The sequence below is a fragment of the Diabrotica undecimpunctata genome, chromosome 9, assembly GCF_040954645.1.
Source record: "Diabrotica undecimpunctata isolate CICGRU chromosome 9, icDiaUnde3, whole genome shotgun sequence".
NCBI lineage: Eukaryota > Metazoa > Arthropoda > Insecta > Coleoptera > Chrysomelidae > Diabrotica > Diabrotica undecimpunctata.
Window position 1 is genome coordinate 81,941,069 of NC_092811.1, and position 18,682 is coordinate 81,959,750.

Consider the following 18,682-nt stretch of genomic DNA (forward strand, 5'->3'; position numbering starts at 1 on the left):
GCACACTCTTCTAGTACTAAACTGAACAGCTACTCCACTAATCGGGAAAAACCAAAAAAAACTCCAACTAAACTAAATGGAATCCATTACTCCGTTCAAGGGTTGGATTTACCATTACCGAATCCGTTCAAGGGTTGGATATAAAGTGAGTTCTTACACTTTTAAAATCGTTGGCTTCCGTCAGTTCCAAGCTTATCGGAAACGGCAGGTAAGCAGTTTGACCAATTGATAAACAATTGATAATCCGATTACATGTATAGTTGGTTGCATACCTTACAGGCAGAATTAAGTTATTTTAAATTTTTCAGTAATGATAAAGTAATCTTATCGTTACAGTACAAGTATCTGATAGATATAGTGGGGGATAATAGAGTCTGACAAGAAAAAGTTATGTTGACAGCGGTAACAGACTGCTCTAAAAATTCTCGTTTGTACTAATTATGATCTTATAATTTGCAGTTATTATTATTTTATCGATCAATATACAACTCTTTTGAAATATTAAAGTAAATATACTTTATGATAGAAAATAATTTAAATAAATATTAAGCATTGCATTAAAGCGATTATTGTAAATATAAAAAAAAATTTAAAAATGTTTACATTAAATTATAGTCTTCTTTCTCATGATAGGTAAATTATTTTATTAGGATATGAATAAATAAATATCAAATATTGAAATAAAAAATAATAATTAGTTAATATAAAACTTGTATACTTGTTGTATATTTTCAAATAAAAAAAGAAATTTAAGTTAATAAATTACAAATTTGTTTATTGAATATTTGTTATTTGTTGCACACGTGTATACGGTATTGTAATCACCTCAGTTGATTTTTTAGCTCTAAAAATAACGAAAATGCGCAGGTTAAACAAGCAGGTGAGTAAATATAAAGAAAGTAATCTATTAAATATAGTTAGATTCTATTTTAATGGAAATATGCAATAATTGAAGGTTAAAATAAGTTTATTAACGTTTCAATTTCCACTTTGGAGATCGCTCTCAAAATATAAACATTAATAAATTAAACAAATTTTGTTTTTTGTTACTTGGTGAAAAATTCTTCTCATATTTTAATTTTATCTGACTCGTATATATTGACAATTCAGACATCTATATACATATAATACAAATACATCTATATAAATTTTAGAGTAGATAAAATCTATATACATATAATACATATACATCTATATAAATTTTACAGTAGATAAATATTCTGTGTCAGGGATTCTTGAGAGGGCACTGTAGCAAAACTGCAACAAAGCATGTTTTTCATTTTTCTCATGAATGCGGTAAAAACAACAAGAGAGCATAATAAAAGTAAAAAGTATAAATTTTACCTACTAAATAAGATATTTTTTCAATAGTAAATCATTAATATTCTAACTAGATACGACTCACAAACTTCATCAAATAATACACGACGTTAAAGGTTAGCTCTCAAACAATTCAATGAGTCGAAGTGCATGCTTATGCCATCTGTACAAAAAGTGCCAAACTATTTTATATTTACACTATCTAGACTACAGGCAACGCCACGCAGTTACTTCAGGTTTGAATCAGAAAAGACATTTTATCCAATCGTTTACTTATGTTGCTTAACGGCAACACGATGCATTTAAGGGTTAAATCTCAAGGACTCAAAACACTTGAAATAAGCTTAGGATACTCTTATTATTGAGATTAATTAAAATAAATATTTAAACGATCTATGCAACGAAATCGAACAACATATACATAAAAAATGAAACAAGACATATGTTTAAAAAAATAAAATTAAAAGACGCATAGTGGGGTGACAAAAGGTGGCACTCTGGTAACAAATAAATATCAAATCAAAGTTCTTTGGAAAAAATACATAACTCCGAGAAATCATTTGAACTTGGACGTTAAGAAGCAGAATCAACGATTTGAGAAATGAAGTGGCTGCTGCACGAAGAATGCTGAAAACTTAAAATTACTTGGAGTAGACAACCTTGTCACGGAAATGCTTGTGGCGGCAATAGCAAATGCAGATACTGATATTTTTCATAAAATATGTCACCTTATCTGGAGCAATAGAATCTAGCCTAAGGACTGGGCTAAATCTCTACCACAAACAAAGTCAGAAAGACATATGCGAAAATTATCTCACCATAACAGTCGTATCATATGCCAGCAAAGGGATACTGCAGAGTATATCAGAGCGTCTCAAATATTACATCCTAGCACAACTGCCGCTGAATCAAACTGCTTTTGTACTTGTTAGGGGCAATAGAGAACATATTTTAAATACAAGATAAATTGTAGAAAAAACCAAAATTTTACCGTAACAATTTATTTAAGCTATATTGAGTACACCAAAGTATTCGATTGCATGCGTTGGCAGCAACTCATAATAGCAGCAGAATAATTTTTCGTACTTGCAACGAATCGCCCATTTAAAACTTTGAAAAAACTATTATTCGACGGGAATTCGAATCCTATAGAAAACGTATTATTGATTTGTGGGAAAAAGAATAAGAATGTGAAAAAAACAAAATGTATGGGACAAAAAATAAACGCAAAGAAAAAAAAAAACAAGAAGAAATTTTAAAAACAACAATTATGGTAACAGAAAGTCAGAAGAAATCGGGAATAGAAAATTTTTTACAACTTATGCAACTAAAATCACAAACAACGGAACAAAATCAACGAGTATAAAAACGTTGAAGGGCTTTGACAGGTCCGTGCGTATAGCCGTCCCTCAAGCGGTTATCAAAGAACGAAGAAGAGGCCTTCGTCCATACAATATAATCTCCATCGATCTACGAAAAGCTTTCGACACGGTTTCACAACGATCCATTGAACGGGCTATGACTCGCTTCGGGTTGGATGTTCATTTAAGCGGTATGTGGCGGACTCGTACCTGAATTGCCGTACGAGGGTCGCTGTCTGGGGCAAGTTCACCAACTCCATCGAGATGTGTAGAGGCGTCAAACAGGGAGATCCCCTGTCGCCCTACCTCTTTAATATGGTGGTCGATTAGCTGATATGCAAGCTCGAAGCAGGCGTGCCTGGCCTTCCTATTGCAGATGGCAGAAAGATCTCGGTGTTGGGTTACGCCGATGATTTAATCCTGCTATCCGAATCGGCCAAGGATGGTACCAAGCAGCTTCGGACAGCCGTCGAATTCTTTGAGAAAAGAGGGATGTCGATAAACGTTGGTAAGAGTGCCGTTATTACGGTTAACGTTAACCGTGGTAATAAGCACTCTTACTGCGTAACTCGCTCCCTCTTTTCCGTCGGTAACGACAGGATTCGGCAGCTGGATACCTAGGTCGAAGATATAATGCCTTAGGACAGACCAGGGTGGCCTTCAGCGAGCTGCATTCATCGGATACAGCGAGCGGGGCTGAAACCAGCACAAAAGATGCTGGTTCTGAAGACCTACTTGCTCCCGAGATACATCGATAAGTTGCAGAGTCCCACCATCACGATGAAAACGTTGAAGTGCTTTGACAGGTCCGTGCGTATAGCCGTTCGAAAGTTTCTGTCCCTCAATCGTACCTGCGCTGATGCCTACATTCATGCTCCCACACAAAAGGGTGGCCTGGGCGTCATGGCTATGGACATGCACGTCCCGGCTATTATGAGACGGAGACTGACGAAACTTAGATCCTCAGCTACTGATACGTCGTACATAACCCTCAGTCTACCATATATGTCCCGTCTCTGGGAAAAAATCCTTAAATGGACTTCAACATCAGCCGGCAATTCAGCATTCATCGCACGTGAATTGAGTCAGAAACTTGAGGACGGCTATAGTGGTAACGGACTTTGCCAAGGCTCTTCACACTCGGAAAGCTCAGCCTGGATAAGCAATCCGCCGCCCTACTAGTCGGGAAGAGACTTCGTAAAGGCTATTCAACTGCGAGGAAATCTCCTACCAACGAGAGGCATCCCTTCAAATCCACCTCACGAAAGTAACGAGAGCCTAAGTCATGTACTTCAAAAATGCCCCGCATCACATTGGCATCGCATAAAGGGACACGATCAGCTCGTTACGTGTTTACGGAAGGCATTTGAGAAAAAAGGGTGGACTTGCGAGGTTAAGCCGCGGATCAGATGCGCGGATGGGACTTTGAAGATACCTGACCTTGTCGCGCATCTGGATGAGCAGGTAATTGTCGTGGACGTTGCCGTCAGCTGGGAGGGTCCTAACCCTTAAGTACAGCTGCTGCTAATAAAACAGCACTGTACACTGAGCCTCGATTCCTTCAGACCATGCAGACCCGATATCCAGGGAAGCAAATTTGCATGGCACCTCTAGTCGTTGGCGCACGCGGAACTTGGTGTCAATCTAATTCTCGTGTCCTGAGAATTTTTAACCTTTCAAGGTTTGGCGTCCGCAATCTCATCACTAAGGCAATTATGGGTAGCATCCATATTCATAGTTATTTCATGAGGTCCTAACATGAATAACTTATGACATTATTTACTTCGAATATCACATATCGGCTTCTTCCTATCGTGGGCCCTACGTTCGTCTAGTTAGGTTTTTAACTATATGACCACGTAAATGTTTGTATCTGTCCTCTATGTCTGTATTGTCCATTTTCTACTACATTTCTATTTTTTACTATTTTTTAACTTTTTAACAGCCCCTATTGGCTGTTGGCTATCTGTTCCAATCCCGCGATATAGCGTTGGCATTGGTTAACACTGGAGGGGGGGACGGTCGGCTCGTTTGATTAAGTCTGGCTAAACATCGGGCCATAAAGGCCCGATACATACGCTGCTGGTCTGTTGCTTTCCGGATCGGAACAAGGAGGAACAGACCAGCAGAATTAGGTCGGTTTTCGGATGACGGGGGTTTGGTTGCGTGATGAACGTAGTCACCCAACCGGGCATCGCCCAGCCTACAAACTAAAACAGGTATGGCTCCACTCTGATAGCGCTCCTAGGTATAAAAGTATCGTTCACTGCTTTAATGACGTCGTTTTCTATAATACGTGGTCGTAGGATTTGTGGTTGCGTGCTTATTTTCATATACTTCGTTTTGTTTCAAAAATAAGCTGATAAAAATGGATGATGATTTACTCGAAATGGACGAAAAAATGGAAAGAAGTAAAAAAGATGTTAAAAAACAGGGTAGCGGATAAAGAACAAAATTAAAAAATAAATATGACAACGGAACAAAAACTAAGAATTAACCAAAGAAACAAGGAAATAAATTTAGGAGAAATTAATACCTGGAGTCATTAAGAGACATGAACCTAGAAGAAGAAGAAAGAAGAATAGAAGAAAATAACAGTACATAGAATTCATAATATGAAGTGTATTTAGAAGACAATGAAAGAAAAAACAAATCTTAGTGGAAAAGAAAATTAAAAAAGTTCCAGAAAGATAGACGAGGAAGCCAACATACAGAAACAGGAGAAAGCAGACGAAATTGAGACCCTAATATTTGAAGAAAAATGCGTTTCTCACGACGATATGGAATATCATATCTCACAACATAAGTGAGCAAAAGAGTGAAGGAGAACAAAAGTTAACTTGTGGAAATAGCATGAACAATAAAGTAGGTCCACTTGATTTTAAGAAATTATGAAGGGTTCTTTAATGAAGCAAACTATTTCTTTGATGAATTATTAAGGTTAGTTGTTATTAAGATAAATGTTGGCTATTTTGAATATTTATAAATTTTGTTCAATATGTTACAATATATGTTACTTAACTGTCCAGTGTCCGTTTTATAATTTAAAGTGTTTTTTAATAAAAACACTTTAAATCACTCATCAAAGAAATATTATTCTTCTAACTTTTATTTTATTGTTATTTTTATTTTTACATTTGAAATAATTTTAATTTTTTATCGTATAGCTATAACGAACGTTCTTAAGACAATTTAACCTTGACATTCAATATTTCAAATACTTCAATGTCAGTTTTTATTTGCGAAATCTTTTAAATTCTGTGAGTGTTTTAAAATGTATTTGTAGTTTGTTTTAGTTTGTTAATTGTTTTAGTTTACTCCTGAGGAAGCTTTTAAATAAATGGCGAAATATTGAGTAATTTAGAAAAAAGAAAGATTTTTATTACAGACCACTTTACCCGATAATTCGAACGTATTTATAAATTATTTTTTGGTCGAAATAATCACTTCTAATATATATATATATATATATATATATATATATATATATATATATATATATATATATATATATATATATATATATATATATATATATATATATATATATATATATATATATATATATATATATATATATAGCTTCACTAAGCTATCACAAAGTAAAACTTACCCAAACGTCCTAGATTTAATATTTTCTGTTACATAATTCTGTACGATATTATTATTAAGAATGGTGCGGTTTTGACTAGAATACTAATATTTGCTAAACGTATTATTGCGATCTGAATTAACGAATAAAGTAATAAAGGACATATGTTCATTTTGATCGGTACCTGGAGTTCAAAGTAGACCATCAAAGCAAACATATTAATAATTATTATTTTTTGATAAAATTTTGCTTTGGTTAATATGTTAATAAATATTTTATTCTAAATCATATAAATCCCAAAATCACCACATACATAATGTAAAAATGCTGTTGTGTGACAGTATAATTTGGTTGCAGAATTAATGAAACAAATGTATTAATATCGTTACTAAAGGGCTGTACTTTTTTAATAATATAGGTTATTAAATTATAATAACTTGTATATATTAAATGTATATACAAGTACAAAACTGTATTCTAAATTGGTATTTAATTTGTACTTAAACAGATAAACATAATTATTAATAGAGGATTACTTGCTTAAAATCGTTATTTATAGATTATTGTTATACGTGAAAAGTGATTAAAAAATTGGAGACAAAAATTGTACTATTGCTTTTGCTACCTTGATTTTTTTTATTTTCTAGAAAAAATCTAAATAGTTAATTAGTATAACTCGATACTAAACTAAAATACCAAATAGGCTATACACTAATCAATAACACATATACAGTTGAGTCCATGGTTCTTTACTCGCGTGTTATGATTATCTGGCGAGATAAAACACATCCTTTTTATCTAGCATCATTGTCTTCCACGCATGAAACTAAAGACAAACCAACTAACGCCTGTTATTAAGTAAAGACACATATTATTTTTATGAACGTTCTAGACTCAGTACATCAAAAAGAAATAGATACAAAAATGACGCCTGCAAACGTTTTCAAATTTTAAGTAAAATTTGTGAAGTTTTGGGTGGTTTATTTACTCTTGTGACTGTTAGTTGGTTGTTTTTGCTGTTTTTTGCTTTTTGTTGCACAAACAGATGTTTTCATAACTAATTTTATATTGGAGTTTGAAATTTAAAATAAGTGTATCTTATTTTGCCATTAATTTACATTCAAAGTTAACCTTATTCACACAGTTAATAAATGGTTTTTGTTGTAGTTTCCGCAAAAGTGAAAGAAATGACAAAAAGAAAATATTTGATTGATTTTTTTGGTATTAGCATATTATATTATTAACATTACGTATTTGCCATTTTTATTACATAACAAAATATTTATAATAAGGAACTTTAAATTTTTTGTTTTTTCAATTTTAATTTAAAATATTGATAATCTTTTAACTTTGTTTTAAAGGAAAGCAGCTGCAGTTAAATTGACAAAAAAAACAGTACACAATATACGAAAAAAAAAAAGAAAAAAATCCTGATTACATATACAGGCAAGATATCAACAAAAATAACCAAACACATGAAAAAGAAAGGATAACACCAGCTTTTAAAACAAACAAAACTTAAGCAAATATTAAAAACAACCAGCGCCAAAATAAAAAGCAGTTACAAAGTGGTGTATAAAAACTTAAATGTGGCCGCTGCACAAAAAATTACATAGGTCAAATTAGTAGAACTTTTAATAAACGTATAGCAGGACATAAAAAGGGCTTTCAATAATAAAAAAATAGATTTTACGCAATTTACCTTCCAGAACATAACCATTCTTTTAATGACAAATTTCAAATTCTTCACATCCAAAATAAAGGCCTTAAGCGTTTTCTATTAGAATCTATGGAAATTAACAAATTAAAAAATACAGACGTAATTCTGAATGATCAGCTTGAGATAAACAGTTCTCCCCTCCTTAATCTATTTAGTTAAAGACTATAAAGTGTAAACACATACCAAAAATAGATCACTTGAGAAAGGCACTTTGCCGAAACAGCTATAGTGATAAGATATTGTAATAAATTTTGTGAAAGTTTTTAAAACACAATTTTCAGTGTTTTATTGTTATATTTGATATATGTTAACATATCCTAAAGCCAGATGAAAATCCGACCATAACATTATCAAAGGATCCCTATGACATAAAATTTGAACTAAAAAAATGTGTTAAGTATTTACACCTACCCTAAAAAAATAATTACTCATTTTAGTAACGCTATTAACTTAATCTAACACGTGGCAAAATTGTTGAAAACTGATTAATTTACCTTTATAACATTGCCAACAAAGCAAAAAAAAAACAAATAAAGCATACCTAACTATCAGTCTCATAAGGAATGTTTTGAAAATAATTCATATACGTATTTACAGTAAATGCAAAGACAATATGGGCAGCATACAACTGAGTTCCAGAAGTTTAATCACAGCTATACTACGACGCGACAAATCGCCCGTGTCGCTTGTAGTCTCGGCGCATCACATTTGGTAGTAGATAATTTATGACGGTTAATCAGAAAGACGGAGACGATCTCAAATCACAGAATAAATCTACATTTTAAATTCCCATAAAAAGCTTATAAAAAGTAAGTTTATAGCGGTGATAAACATCAACATTGTTAACATGGAAACAGTTATGACTTATTTTTATGAAAAATGAATAAATGTGGTCCGGAGTATACCGATATTATCAGTAGCCAGTATTGTTTTCCAAACCCGAAATTTGACCTTTTGCAAAATGACAAAGAATGACAAATTGATAAATTTTACACTAGAATTTATTTAGAAACATTTTCGTAAATATGGTACACAGTTTAAAGTGGATGGATAATGTGGAAATTGGAACAAAATGAGTTAAGGTTGACCTTAAGTTCTAAGTTTCTTGGTTTCAGGATCATATTTGCTTTATTATAATGGTAATATTAAAATATGAATTGGATATTTATATTTTTTTATCAGCTTTGGCATTTTGGTATAAAGAAAAATAAATACAGTCATACAATAACAAGAAAGACTATACAATATACAGGATAATTCTTTGGGAGTTCCAATAAGCCGTTTTACAGAGACTTGTATATAAATATAATTTATTGCCAATTTATTGGTAATTTATTACAGAAAGAAAAAAATATTGCTGCTGTTCTTTCCAAGAAATAGTGGGTATGCTCACTTTACGGTCAAGCTTTAGCTATATCTCGACAAGGAAAAGGGCTACATGGCCCATCTTAGCGGCATATTTTATTGCTAATTAATTGCTGCTGATTAGTATATAAACCATTTACCAAAAACTGCCATATCATCCCCTAGCTTAAAACATATCCCCGGAAAACTGAGATATAGGCCAAAAAGCAAACAGCAAGGAATTGATTGCTAATTCATTGCCGAAGTTTTACGTCAGGAAACAATTTATTGCTGCAACCGTTTCCGAGAATGCATGATTATGCTAACGTTACGGTATAGTTAGCATAGCCATAGCTATATCTCGACAAAGAAAATAGATACAGGGCTTATTTTATTGCTAATTGCGAAATACTGCTGATGCAGTTAATAAAAAATAATATACTATGAGGCTTAGCTTGGAAAGCTTTTTGCCATATTCTTTGCATGACAGCTACAAGATGAAATTTTTTTTACAAAAAATGGAAGTTTTACGTTCCGTTCTCTACTTTTAAGAAAAGTACATACAATGCATCTTTCATTGTTGATTTATTGCTGTAGTTCTGAGCCTTTAATTAAATCACCATCTTTAGAGAAACAATAAGTTCTGTTGCTTCAGAGAAACAATGGGTGATGTAGTTTTAAGTATGAAGCTACAATAATTTTATGTTTTGCAAAAGAGTGCAACAAGAAGCATTTTTTGCGTTGAACTATATCAAACCATGTATGGACTGGTCTTTATTACTAAACACATTATTTTTTCTGAAAAGCATAAAAACATTTACAGTAATTGAGTTTGAATGCAGTAGTTTAGTATCCATATTCTCTATAGTTTGTGGGTATAAATATATGTAACCACTTAAATAATAACTAACATAAATTATAATATATTTCACGTTTTTTTTTTAGAAAACTGGGCGTAGTTTTAAGTCACGTTGACATGGGTGGTAAATCACGAACGTGAGACACGCTTTCGTAAACCACGATCCGTGTAAATCAGTACATTCGTTATTTCCTTTCCTATCTTTATTTTGGTTGTTATTAGGTATTTGGGGATAGTATGAATATTGTTTTGTAGTTATTAAATTTGAAAGAATAATGGCACCCCCAAAAGTAACGTTGGGTTGGATTTTAATGAACCGAATACAGAGCAATATTGCTGCAATTTTTACTTTAGAGTTTAAAAAACATCAGAAACTACCTCCAATTTGTACTCAGACAAAACAAAACAGTATTGAACAAGCAATGGAAATAAAATACCTCGAAATTACACTGTCCACCTATGGGGACCTGGTCAAAGAAGTGAGAGATCAAGTAGAAAAAGCAATAACACCATATGGCGAAACAGACACATTAACACTGAAATGAAGTCAAAAATTTATTAAGCCAGTGTAAAGCCAATAATGACATGCCTCAGAACAAGACCCGACACAACGACAACACAAAGGCTAATAAACACGGCAGAGATTAGAGAATTGAGAAGAAAAAGAAGATTACAGGAAATAGGCTAAAAGATCAAAAGTGAAGTGAAGGCATTTGAAATAAATGTACAGTGTATAAATGAATGGACACAAAATGAAAAAAAAACGGGTGTGGCAGTCCAGTGGGACTGCCGGTAGAAGTTATACTTCTATATACGCGTTCGCCGTTAAAAATTTATATAGGAGTCAATCTGCACAATCATTACATATGTAATGCTATAGGTAAGAGAGAGCAGAAAAAGAAAAAGAATTAGTTATATAGGTATATGGTGCATCCCTTGCTGTATATAAACAGTTGACCTGTAATAGGAGTATAGTAAATGAAGGATTGTATCAATATTTTAATGAAAATATATATTTTTATTTTTATATATGTATAAAAGGAGTTGAATGCAAAAAAAAATTACACATACTCTGCAGTAAAATTCATTGTTTATTTTGTTATTAATATAAAAATTAAAATACAATAAATACACTGCAACATAATTCAATATAATAATACAAATTAAAATGCAATATTCATAAGTATTTAAAACTGCCAATATACATAACTTACTTCACGAAGATAAAAATAGAAAACCAACAACTCGGATTATGTTGTAAATTTTCACTTTATTTTTAAATTTATATTTTTTGCGTATATTAGATATATTTAATAAGATTAACGTGAGGTTTTTAAATATTTCAAAAATTAAAAAGGAAATTCATAATTGGGATTCGAACTCACAACCACCAGCGTATGAACCAAACACGTAAAGGATTTGCCAATTAGACATGACACTAACGGATCTCAAAATTGACAGTTCTCGGTAAAACAGTGATTATTTTGAAATACAAAAGCCTAGAATAATTATAAACGTTTAATTTTAAATAATACAAACCATATCACATAAATAATAATATTAATACATATTATATTATATATAATATTATATATATTTATATATATATATATACAATATTATATATAATATATATATATATATATATATATATATATATATATATATATATATATATATATATATATATAAAAATACATACATACATACATAAAAATACAGTGGCTAATGAAGATAAAACTTAGAATGAATATGTATGTAATAATGCAATACCGCGTTTGAGTAAATAATGTTTTTACCTACCTCGATCAATTCCTTGCGATTCGCTGTTTGGCCGTTATTTCGGTTTTTCCGGAGGTGTGTTTTGAGCTACTGAATGATGGGGTAGTTTTTGGGGATTGATTAATATACCAATCACAATTAATTAGCGGTAAAATATGCCACCAAGATGGCCCTGTAACCCTTTTTATTGCCGAGATTTAGCTATGGCTATGCTAGCTTTACCCTAAAGTTAGCTTTGCTAATAAATTAGTTTTCTTATGAGGTAGTTTTTGGGGATATGTTAATGTACCAATTAACAGCAATTAATAAGTAATAAAATGTCGCCAAGATGATCCCTGTAGCGCTTTTCCTTGCTGATACATAGTTATTGCTCTGGTAGTTTTACAGTAAAGTTAGCATAATCATTGTTTCTTAAAAATGGTTGCAGCAAAAAATTCTTGTGGTTCTTGACGTAAAACTTTGGCATTAAACTCGCATTCAAATCCTTACTTTTTAATTACCAATGATGGGGTAGCTTTTAGTACCAGTAATTAACTAGCAACACAATAAGCCCCAAAGATATGGAACTAAATGTAGTCCTTTATTTTGCCTAGATAAAGCTATGACTATGCTACCTTTACCGTAAAGTTAGCATACCCATTGGGTAATACATTATAGTGTTGGTCTGAATTAAGCCTTATAAAATGAATATTTTACTTTACAGATATTGACATATTTGAAGACATCAATTATAAAGCGGATAAAGGTGGCATGTCGCATTTCTACCTTATCTTTTAAAAAGGTAACTAAACAGTTGTATAGTTCTATAGAGTCAAATAGTAAGTATATTATATAGTTCCAAGTCATTTTTTAATTATGTTATATTTTCAATGTAACCAAAATTACCTGAACCAAATTGCCTTCTTCTCTACATTTCTTACATTTATGATTATCTAAAACCTTAATTTTAAAGAAGTGTTATGTGTCAAAAGCATACATAACAAACATATATATATCTCTCAGAAGCTTTTTATTTTTGTTATTTTTTTGTTTTGTTTGTTTTTGTTATTACAAAAAAACAATAATCAATAAATTTATTATGTAATTAATACAGCCGAGATCGGTCCAGTGAAAAAAATCCTTTGAGATAAATTTCTAATACATTATAAAGATTTGAAATATAAAAAATCCTGGCTGAACTTCTATTGAAATCCCTTGCTTTATACCATATAAAAATACCAAAATGTTCCTTTAATAAATGAACTGCATCCTGATGGTTATTGGTTAATATTTTAAATGTTCTAGTAGTGTTACAATAACGTTAAACTTATTAATAAATAATAATAATTAACTATTTTCGTTTTAATGAATTACTCATTCGCCAAAATTTCAAAAGATTTTTTTAATTTTGGCGAACACGCCCGCCGCCATACAATTGATAATTTTCCGCATGCCTAACCTAAAACTAACCTGTATTATAGTTTGCAAATTAATTGGGAAAAGTTAATTTTTCTTCATCCCTCAGTGAATAATGTGATAATGTAATGTACTTATCATATACAGGATCAGATAGTTATTGGGACATAGACTAGGTTTAGGTTGTTTGGACCAAAATATGGCTACTAGATCAATTATATAAATAAAATATTGCTGCAGCAAAAGATACAGTACGTTAAATGTTAATTTTGTTGTAATGATTTTATTTGATATTTATAAAATACTACAAAAATCGACACAGGGACATAATTTTAGACAGGCCATTTAATTTTATTTATAATAGAGATATATAGATTTATAATAGAGAGAAAATATGATATAAACATTATATTGGTACCTTCGTTTAAAACCCATTTAGCGCCATTGTTGCGACAATGCAACACTAAAATTTAATTTTTTTAATATCTTTTAATATATTATTATATATTATATAATATATATTTTTAAGTACACCATATGCATGTCAATTACAAAGGTATAAACTTTAAATAAATATATTTTTAGTGCACTGAGTTGGAATAATTATATTTTACTAAAAATCTAATTTGACTAAAATATCTGTAATTGACCTTGCTTGAAATATTCTAATATCACAAAATGTTCTGTTTTTCTTAAAACTACTTAGTGCCATTAGGATTTGATCTTGTAAGAAAGAAGGAGCATCTAAAAAAAATTGTAGTTGTTCAAAATTAATGTTGCGTTTTCGCATCAACGACTGAATTTAATACAAATTATTACAGTGATCAAAAATAGGGGAGACATACCACTTTATTTTAATAATTAACGACTGTTTCGGATTATCACTAAACACTCAACAGCCAATGGTCCACTCTACAATTCAAAATAGAAAGTACGAAAGTAAATTGCTCTAGTAATAAACATGTAAAACAAGTAATTTTAAATTAACTAAAAAACCATTTTATAATTTTTTTTTAAAGTAATGATAGGAAGGTATTTACAGCAAATTCTTTTGCTATAATTCATGAAGACTGTTCATTTTAGGCGAAAATATTTGTAGGCTTAGCAGTTTTTGCTTTTTTGCTCAACAATAAAGAAAGTTTGATGTTAACAAGGTTAGAAAAATTTAGATTTTTGAAATATAGTTTTATTTTATATTTACATGTAAAAAGTTTGTTTGTGTATTGACAGCGCAAATTGTCAGGCGTGTTTTAGATATAAATCAACTAATATTTAATTTGCACGCTTATTTTACTGCAGAAAAAGCCAGTGAACCCTTTGCTCTTTGCAACCAGTTAAATGCACCCATGAACGTGTGTGTAATACATTGTATACAAGTACGACCATACTCATGACAGTTTTGAAAAAAGAAAAAAAGTGTAAATAGAAAAGAAGATGTTGCACGATACAGACCTAGAGCACACCATAAGACTAAAGATCTTCCTGAGGGTTGTCCGTGTATAATTCGAAATATTATATTATTAGTCCAGGATATGACGGTAAAAGTAGTAAAAAATCTCTGAATTCTTTTTATATGCATGGATTTGTTTAAAATTTTGACAGTAGGTAGAAAATAGCTTAAAGATCAAAATCTATTGTATGCCAATATGTGCTTTTCCGCTGGGGGTAGTTACCACCTCAACTCGGAAGTGGACAAAGTTTATAAAAAAAACTATGGTAGTCGTTATAATATTAAATTGTTAGACAGAGATGTTCTTTAGAATTTTTTGAAAAGTCAACATTTTTTAAGTTATTTGTTCTAAAAGTTTACAAATTACAAAAAAGCATGTTTTTAAAGCGTTTATCGCAAATAACTTAAAAAATTTAAATTTTATCGGAAAAACTATTTGGATATAAAATAAAGCTTCTAAAATAAAGAGCTTAGTTTTTATTATTTCCGTTTATTTATTAGTGTTATATTATTTTTATTTATTGACATAATATGAACGTTATGGCTGTAAAAAAATAGACTATTATTCCTCGAATACAGAAATTTAAATATATGATGTTAGGTAACAGGAAAACGGTAATTTTTTTATAAAAATGTTATACAAACTTTTTTAAAGATCATACAAAACCAATAAAATGACTACTAGTAAAAGTGATTTGCGTAAAAGTTAAGTTATAATGAATATGTTTGTTATTTTCTTTTTAAATAATTATTTTATTCCAATTTATTTTGATATTGTGCATTTATTACCTCTATCTTTCATTTTACTATTGTTTTTTCTATAAATAGTTGGCTCTCAATTATTAAATTTTCTATTTACTAAATAAAGTCCACAGTCAAATGAAACCAACAGCACACATATTTACTAAATATTTTGTCATAATCTGAATTCCAGTTTTCATTATTAATTAATATTCCAATTTATTTATTCAGACGCCGTTATGTAGAATGCTGTGAAACATAAAATTTCTGTGCCACACTTCAGTTGGCAAAATATATCTGTCAGTTGGCAACTCCACTCTGCTATGTTACTTTAATTCTGTAGAGGTGGATTATTTTTTTAGGATATCTTTTGCTTATTTAAGCTGCATTTTCAGTTAAAAATTCATTTATGTTGTTAAATCTTTTCTGATCTGAGTACATTTTTAGTTATTAATTTTTTAATACATGTCTTTTGAAATCGTAGGCTTCCACGGCCAGAGTCAGAATTATAGTTTATTCGTCTTCCGGGTTTGGACCGTGTCATTTGTGAGTGACCCAAAAGTGGGTTCATCTCGACGTTTCGCTACAATTGTATGTAGCTTCTTCAGGAGAACAAAAAAGAAAAAGAAACAAAAGAAAGGAAGATGGGTAGTTAGCAACGGTAACTCAGTTACTCAACGCAACCAGAGGCGAATACTAACTACCAAGAAGGGCATTTGGTCACAGTAACTCAACTACTCAACGCAGCCAGAGGTGAAAACCAAATGCCAGGACAGGGATTCACGTCCAACAGCTCAGAACACTAACGCGTCGAGAGGCAGGGAGTGAATCCGACGATTACTCCGCTACCGCTCTATTTATAGTCGCGGTGACCTGTCGTGTCGGGACGTATCGGCACACTCCGTGGCGCGAACGTCAAGGAGCGCGCGCTGGCCAATCATGTGGCTGCATCGTGGTAGCGGGACCGGACGGCGGCTATAGACTGAGATTCCAGATGGGAGACAAGTAGTATCCTTCCTCTCGATTGATATTATGTGGATTTTTTCGGATCTCTAGAGATTCGCGGATTTTCCTGGAATAAAAGAAGGGGCTCTTAGAAATAATATGGGTTTTTTCGAACAATATGGAATCACCGGTTTCTTGGCAGTGTTCTGCAACTGCAGAATGGGAGAAAAGACCTGATCGAATGCATCTTTGATGCTCTTGAATCCGAGTTTTGACGGAGCGACCAGTTTCGCCAATATACACTTGTCCACATGAACAAGGAATAGAATAGACACCACAGGAAGATAGGGGCGGTAATGGGTCCTTAGGAGAGGGTAGATATTGTGAGATTTTCTTGGGTGGTCGAAAAGTAGTCCTGATACCTTCTTTGCGAAGAATTTTGCCAATCCTATCAGTGACACTTCGAATATACGGAAGAAAAGCCACAGGAGTATTACCCGAAGATTCTGAATTTGTCGTCCTAGGGTGTAAAGGGGGATGTAGATGTCGGTGTGTAATATTTTGAATTGTGGACTTGGAGTAACCGTTGGCGACAAGGGTTTTTTGCAGATGGCCAAGTTCTTCTCTAAGGTTGTCAGGTTCAGAAATCGAAATGGCCCGATGGATGAGAGAGTTGATCACAGAATTCTTTTGGGCAGGATGGTGGTGTGATGAAGCATGTAGGTAACGATTCGTGTGAGTCTTTTTTCTATAAACAGAGTGACCTAATCGGCCATTAGGCTTGGAGGTGACTAACACATCGAGAAAGGGAAGGGACCGATTATTTTCTACTTCCATTGTGAATTTTATACTCGGATGTTGTAAGTTAAGATGATCTAGGAAGGGAGAAAGGGTATGTTGACCATGGGGCCAGATGATAAATGTATCATCAACGTAGCGGAACCAGACTTTAGGTTTTAAGAGGTAAGATTCTAGGGCTAAAGACTCAAAGGCTTCCATGAAAATGTCAGCAATGACAGGGGAAAGGGGAGAACCCATTGGTGTTCCAGATATTTGTTTGTAGAAATTGCCTCTAAAAGAAAAATATGTTGAAAGGAGGCATTTTTCCGCAAGATCTGCCAAAACCAAAGACTTGTTATCATTGGTCAAGTGATCTCGCAGAACAACTAGAGAGTCATGTATGGGAATATTGGTAAATAGGGATGATACATCGAAACTGACGAGAATGTCTTGGGGATCGACCGTGAGGGAGGAGATTAAGGTGATGAAATGTGTGGAATTTCGGACATAAGAAGAGGTACGACCAGTATAGGTCTTAAACTGATTCGACAAGTACTTTGCGAGTTTGTAGGTAGGAGAGTTAATCGTAGTCACAATGGGACGAAGAGGTACGTTGTCTTTATGGATTTTGGGAAGACCGTAAATTCTGGGGCAGATGGAGTTTTTCGGAACTATGGACTTCTTAACATCATCGGAAAGATCGGATTGTTTGATGGCATGGGAAATTTCGCGTTCGACTCTAGGAGTGGGGTCTCGAGAAATTGTATTATAACAGGATGTATCCCTAAGTAAGTCGTTTACTTTCTCTATGTAGGAAGGAGTATCCAGGATGACTGTGGCATTACCTTTGTCTGCAGGAAGGATTATTATCTCAGAAAGAGAACGGAGATTTTTGAGAGCTATAAATTCCTCACGAGATATATTGGAAGTAGGGATTTTGGCTGTATCAAGACATTTAGCGACGTCAAAGCGGATACGGTCGGCTGGAATTTTGGGAATTGTGCGGAGTGCCGCTTCCACATTTGAAACTATTTCTTCGGTAGGAATTCTGGAAGGAGTGATAGCAAAATTAAGACCTTTAGATAGAAGACTGCTTTCTGCACTTGTTAATTGGTGAGAAGAAAGATTAACGACGGTGTTAGTAAGAGGTGAATGAGAAGTAGAAGTGGTGGAATGTGATTTTTTCTTAGACACAAGGGATTGGAATTTCTTTTTGTGAGTTTCGTTGCTTAGAAGAAGGATTTTATCGGCTTGATGATAGGAAATGCGGTCTAAAAGTGACCAATCATCGACACTAAGAATACTGGAGAGTTCAAGATGCAGCTTAAAAAGTTTTTGTGATTGAAAATTAAGGGTTTTTCGAATATGTTGAATCCGTTCACGAAGTAGAGAT

General features: G+C 32.5%; 1 protein-coding gene across 3 annotated transcripts in view; it reads right to left on the reverse strand.

Annotated features, from left to right (window-relative positions):
• The window catches only part of LOC140449719 (uncharacterized), a 741,138-nt gene that overhangs the window by 82,585 nt on the left and 639,871 nt on the right, over positions 1 to 18,682 (reverse strand). The gene's annotated exons all lie outside the window — the stretch shown is intronic.